The sequence below is a fragment of the Schistocerca piceifrons genome, chromosome 3 (genome assembly GCF_021461385.2).
Source record: "Schistocerca piceifrons isolate TAMUIC-IGC-003096 chromosome 3, iqSchPice1.1, whole genome shotgun sequence".
NCBI lineage: Eukaryota > Metazoa > Arthropoda > Insecta > Orthoptera > Acrididae > Schistocerca > Schistocerca piceifrons.
Genome location: NC_060140.1, coordinates 942426272 through 942432729, shown reverse-complemented (window position 1 = coordinate 942432729; position 6458 = coordinate 942426272). Strand labels below are relative to the sequence as shown.

The 6458-nt window shown below is 38.4% G+C and overlaps 1 pseudogene; it reads left to right on the top strand.

Annotated features, from left to right (window-relative positions):
- Positions 1–299: 299 nt before the first annotated feature.
- LOC124790274 lies at positions 300–417 on the top strand (annotated as a pseudogene).
- The last annotated feature ends 6041 nt before the right edge of the window (positions 418–6458 follow it).

Here is a 6458-nt window from a genome sequence, read left to right as displayed (position 1 = left end):
TGTCTAAATAAATACAGCCTGCAATAAGCATATACAACACATACGGGAGTCCTTGAGCAATTTGTTACGTTAATACGCTAAACTATTCCTTGTCTGTGTTTAACAACTACAATGTAATAAACACGACCGTAATTGTTTTAACAAGTAAACTATAATGGGATAAGTGGGCTGCTTCATTTTTACTTTGCACAATTGGGCTATTTTTAATTTTGAGTCATTTTTACTTAGCAAAAGTATGCTAGTTGCCTCCTCCATTTTCTATCATGTAACAATAATGAAACATGGTATCAGGTACAGAAGGCAATGGCCTTGCCGCAGTGGATATACCGGTTCCCGTGAGATCACTGAAGTTAAGTGCTGTCAGGCATGGTTGGCACTTGGATGGGTGACCATCCAGGCCACCATGTGCTGTTGCCCTTTTTTGGGGTGCACTCAGCCTCATGATGCCAATTGAGGAGCTACTCGACCAAATAGTAGTGGCTTCAGTCAAGAATAACATCATTACGACCAGGAGAGCGGTGTGCTGACCCCACGCCCCTCCTATCCGCATCCCCCTCTGAGGATGACACGGCGGTCGGATGGTCCCGATGGGCCACTTGTGGCCTGTAGACGGAGTGGGTATCAGGTAGAGAAGCTGATTCCTCTTTGGGTGAGGGTGAGGGGACGGGAACTTATAAGGGCAAGTTAAGTCATACAGAGCACCATCTTCTGATCAGCCACCATATTGAAAACATTTTGACATATTGGCTGCCATATGATGTAATAGTTTCGCCATCTTGGAAAAATCAGTCAATTGTGCAGGCTGTGCCCACATCCCCAACCACTAGCACAATGACCCATCACCCATTTTTTAATTCCTGTGATTTATATGGAGGGCAATAGGTTTCGAGCAGTGGGTGAGGAGGAGGGGAAAAGTACTGCATCTTGTGAAAGAAAAGGGAAATTTATCTGTTCATAAAGGCAAGTAAGAGATCCTGTAGTAGTTGCACACTACAAAACCAACTCAAAATGAGTAACAAAAGTTATTAAAAAGTCAAGGAACATATAGATCACATCAGAAATTAGTAATTCTGACAACAGATTTAGGGCAATATGGAACACAGTGAAACGAGAGACAGGACAACCAGCCACAGAACAGGATAACATCACCACTGAACTGCATGTAAGGGCTATAAATGATGAGTCACAGGTAGCAAATATATTTCACAATCATTTCTTAAATGTTGTAGAAAGTACAAGGACAAACAGTTCAAGAGAAAAATGACAGCAGTATGCCGACAAAGTGGTCTCATAAAATTCATTCGCATCAATGAATTCCAAATTATTCTTCTGAAATTAAGAAAATTATGTATTCTCTCAAGAACAGAAATTCATCTGGTTTGGAGTGTGCTTCCAATAGATTACTAAATATGTTGTTGTTGTGGTCTTCAGTCCTGAGACTGGTTTGATGCAGCTCTCCATGCTACTCCATCCTGTGCAAGCTTCATCATCTCCCAGTAGCTACTGCAACCTATATCCCTCTGAATCTGCTTAGAGTATTCATCTCTTGGTCTCACTCTATGATTTTTAACCTTCACGCTGCTCTCCAATACTAAATTGGTGATCCCTTTATGCCTCAGAACATGTCCTACCAACTGATCCCTTTCTTCTAGTCAAGTTGTGCCACAAATTCCTCTTCTCCCCAATTCTATTGAGTACCTCCTCATTAGTTATGTGATCTACCCATCTAATTTTCAGAATTCTTCATTTTTAAAGCTTATATTCTCTCCTTGTCTAAACTACTTATTGTCCATGTTTCACTTCCATCCATGGCTACACTCCATACAAATACTTTCAGAAAAGATTCCTGAACTTAAATCTATACTCAATGTTAACAAATTTATGTGTTCCCATATAACAAGCCCTGCCTTATTTGAAATATATTACACGTCACTAACTCAGGGCATTTTCCCACAGAGACTGAAATATGACATTGTTCAAAATGTTCAAATGTGTGTGAAATCTTATGGGACTTAATTGCTAAGGTCATCAGTCCCTAAGATTACACACTACTTAACCTAAATTATCCTAAGGACAAACACACACACCCATGCCCGAGGGAGGACTCGAACCTCCACCGGGACCAGCCGCACAGTCATGAGGTGTCAGTTACTACTGACCTATTTAACTACTGACATCATTTCCCAAAGGTTTTGAGAAGGTGGTGTATTCTATAATAGTATCTCACCTAAACAACAACAATATCCCCAGCAAATCATAGATCACAGGATTTCAGTAGAGTTGCTGCTCTGAGAATGCCATTTACCTGTTTGCTCAATGAATTTTACAAGTCTTAAATAACAAAACAACGCTGGTTGATACTTTCTGTGACCTTTAGAAGGCATTTCACTGTGTAACTCGCAATATTCTCCTAGACAAACAGAAGTTTTAGGGGATTGACAGTGCACACAGCCAATGTATAATGTCATATGTAACCAAAAGAATGGAGAAAGTTGTTCTTAGTAAATCAACCAATGTAGTTTGGGAACTTTATTGTGACAGTGGAGAAATCATATATGGAGTTCCCTAAGGCATAATTTTAGGTCCACTATTGTTCCATGTATATCTAATGGCCTTCCATCTAATATAAAACTACGAGAATTAGTTCATTTTGCCGATGGATCTAGTATTTTAATCAGTCAAGGCATACATAGTGTAACAGAAGAAACAGTAAACAATTTTCTTCAAAGTGTCATTGACTGGTTTTCTGCGAATGGTCTCACCATCAATTTTAAGAAAACACAATATGTTCCGTTCTGCGCATCTAGGGGTACAAAACCAATGATAAGTGTAACGGGTGGATAAGAAATAATTTATTGGATGGAAACTTCAAAATTATTTTCTGTCCCTATTAATGAGAATTTAAATTGGAAAAAGCACATTTTGGAACTCCCAAAATGAGTTCATCCACATTTGCACTTAGGATCATTGCAAATTTTGATTAGAGACAAATAAGTAAGATGACATATTTTGGTATTTTCATTCAACAATGTTATGTGAAATTATAGCATAGGGTAACTTTTCTTTAAGAAAGAAAGTCTCCATTGCTCAAAAATGTACTTTAAGAATAATATGTGCTGATCACCCACAATCATCTTTGGACATCTGTTTAAAGAGATGGGCATTCTCACTACAGCACTGCTTCACAGTATATTTATTCCTTTGTGAAGTATGTTGTAAATAATCCACTACAGTTCAAAAAGGACAATGCTGTACATAATTACAACACCAGAAGGAAACAGAATACTCATTACTCCACATTAAGGTTGTCTTAAACACAAAAAGGGGTGTAGAATGCCGCTATTTAAAATTCTAATAATCTACCCAGTGATGTTAAGTGCCTGACAGACAGCAAAGTAAAATTTGTCCTTGACTACTCCTCCTACTCCATAAAAGAATCTGTATTATTGTAATGTGCAAAAGGTATTGGATAGGAATTACTAACTCACATCTGTGGAGTTAACATTTAAAAAAAGATTTACAAGTGTTCAATATGTAGCCATATTTACAATTTAATTTGTAGTGTAAATGTAAAATGACTTATTCCACAACATTAAAATTTATCATGCAAATGATCCATGGAACATGGGACTAACTAATTAACAACTAACAATACTTGAATGGCCTCTCTGCTCATTATTCTTTTTGTTACAATTACTCAAGATTTTCCATTTCTAAATTCCCTTTCAAACATTGTCTTCTTTTATACAGGTTTCTGCTTTGTCTTTATTAGTTCCACATATAGCAAATCTGTTATTATATGCACCTAGTAAAACAATATTCCCATGAGATTATAAAATGTAAGCTATGCGTACAATTCTGTGATATCAAAATGTATGTATGAAGTCATCATTAATGTAAGGTTGCAGTATCTCTTTCGATCTGAAGATGCAAATCACACATCAGTCTCAAGCTAAGATGTGGATCACACATAATCCGAATTCACACCTATGCTAGCACAACATGTAAACTTTGACTGACACATTTTTCACAGTACTCCTCACAGACTATCATTGTAGCAACACTTATTTACAGTGTAATGTACCTTTTTGGAAACAGTAGCACTGCATTCGCACATGATGGCTCATTTCTTCTGCCTTCTTTTAGTCCCAGTCCTATTCACAGAACAAATTATCTGAGTTTGCTTGCTAGCCCTCAATCCTAATTCTGAATGACAAAAGCGGTCAAGTTTTTGCACAACTGATATTTGTATTGTGAATAATAGTGAAGTAATTGCCGCCTAATGACACATTCATGCATATAATCATTTGGATAACTATTGTGTGCACTTTGCTTCTGGATGCTTGGATCCCACTCTGCTCAGCAATGAGTGTCTACTGCTGTACGTTAACTTGCATGCTATCAATTTTCAAGGATGGTTTGATAAACCCGGTAAAAAAAAAAAAAAAAAAAAAAAAAAAAAAAAAAAAAAAAAAAAAAAAAAAAGTTTCATAAAGAATTCACCTTACTTCTCAAAATAGTCTCCTTTGAGGAATATAAGCTTGTTCCACCGATCCTCCAGCTTTTTCATCCCACTGGAAGAAAAGGCCCTGTCAAACACTGTACATTACCCATTGATTCTTCCCAGAAAACCAAAGTTTTAAGTAAAGGAACATGAAGACATCACTTAGGGCAGTGTCAGGTGAACAGGGTGGATGAGGAACCAATTCAAAGCCCAATTTGTGCACTTTCATTATAGTTATTGCGGAAGTGTGAGATGGTGCACTATCCTGGTGAAAGAGCACTGTTGTGTATTCTAAGCTTGGTCTTTTTTTCAGCCAATGATCCAGTAATGAAGCATAATAGGGTCTAGGTATGGTCTGCCTTTTTCCAAGTAATCTATCAGGATTATTCCTTGTAAATCCAAAAAACAGTGGCCATCACCTTACCAGCAGACAAAGTTGTCTTTGCCTTCTTCATTGCAATTTCGCCCACCTTTGGCCGGTGTTTTGACTGCAGTTTTGACTCTTGTGTGTAATGATAGATACAGGTTTCATCAACGGTCAATAATCAGTGCAAAAAGTATTGTAGATTGCGATTATACATCACCAGACATTGTACTGAAATGTTGTGCCGGATGCACTCTTGCTCAACTGTAAGTAATTGCAACACCCACCTCGCACACAGCTTCTTCATAACCAATTCTCCATGCTGGATATTATGCACTAACACAGTTGAAATACCCAGAGTCTCAACAATCTCATGAATTTTCATTCGGCATTCTTGGCCTACCATATTGTGGATTTTGTCAATGGTTTCCTTTGTAGTGACCTCAACTGGATGGCAGGAGGGTACTTCATCTTCTGTGCTTGTCTGGCCACGTTTAAAATCATTACCGAGTATTCAATGATGGTTCAGAGCCCATGTCAACTTCATCCAATTCTGTTTTGATTTGTGCGGCAGTCCAGTCCTTAAAATGAAGATGTTAAAGCAGCACGAAACTTAAGTTTTCTCCTCCTTCAATTGTAGTCGATACACTGACCAATTCAGACAGCTGTCAACAATGAACTGTGTGCAGTACGTTGTTGAAATTCTTTATACAGTCCTTGGAATAATCAAGCTTACCACCCCGAAGGTGCAACAAAAATATTCCATTCTTTTACAGAAATTTAGATGGTATATCAAACCACCCTTGTACTCAACATTTTGCTTGCACATCTCATTACATTTTCCGTCATCACTGTTATTTCTTTCTCCTTCTCCTTGTTAGTAAATTTAATGACATTACTAACAAGTCATCACAGCTGCTCACAAAGGAATATTCTGTGATCAACTTTCAGTGCTGGAAATGTGATGCAAGAATGTGCACTACATGCAGCTGGAATCATTATACCTACTTAGGTGACTCTGTTAGTTCCCAGTACAGCTGTGTCCACAGCTCGCTTTGTGGGGCGGAAAGGTCACTGTAGAAATTCCATCTTTAAAATAATGCTAAAACAGTGCATTATGTTTACTGTTGCTGGAAATTTAGCCTTATAATAAATTGTAATTCCTGTTTCTAATAAAGTAAATGTTCAAAATGTGATGAAAGGAGTGTCATCGTTTTGAAATTTGTTGAATGAGACCAAATAATGTTTTGGTTGTTACTAGGTCGGTGCACCTGCTGACCATGTACTCACCGGTGATAGCAGTGAGCCAGCTGAGTGTGAACCCTTTCCTGGGAATAGTGGCGCAGGGTGCAGCCCAGTTCCCCGCCTACTACATAGTGAACTACTGTGCAGCAAGGTTTGGCCGCCGTTGGTGTGGCGTGGCCAGTGCACTGTTGGCTGCAGCGACCAGTGCCATCATATTCTGTCTGCTAACCGGTGAGCTGTACCTGATTTGTCTCTGCAGTCTTAATCTACATCATACTGCACTGTTTTCTATGAACTAAGACAAGGAACTAACTGGCCTATAAAGAGTCACCAGAAAAATGCCTG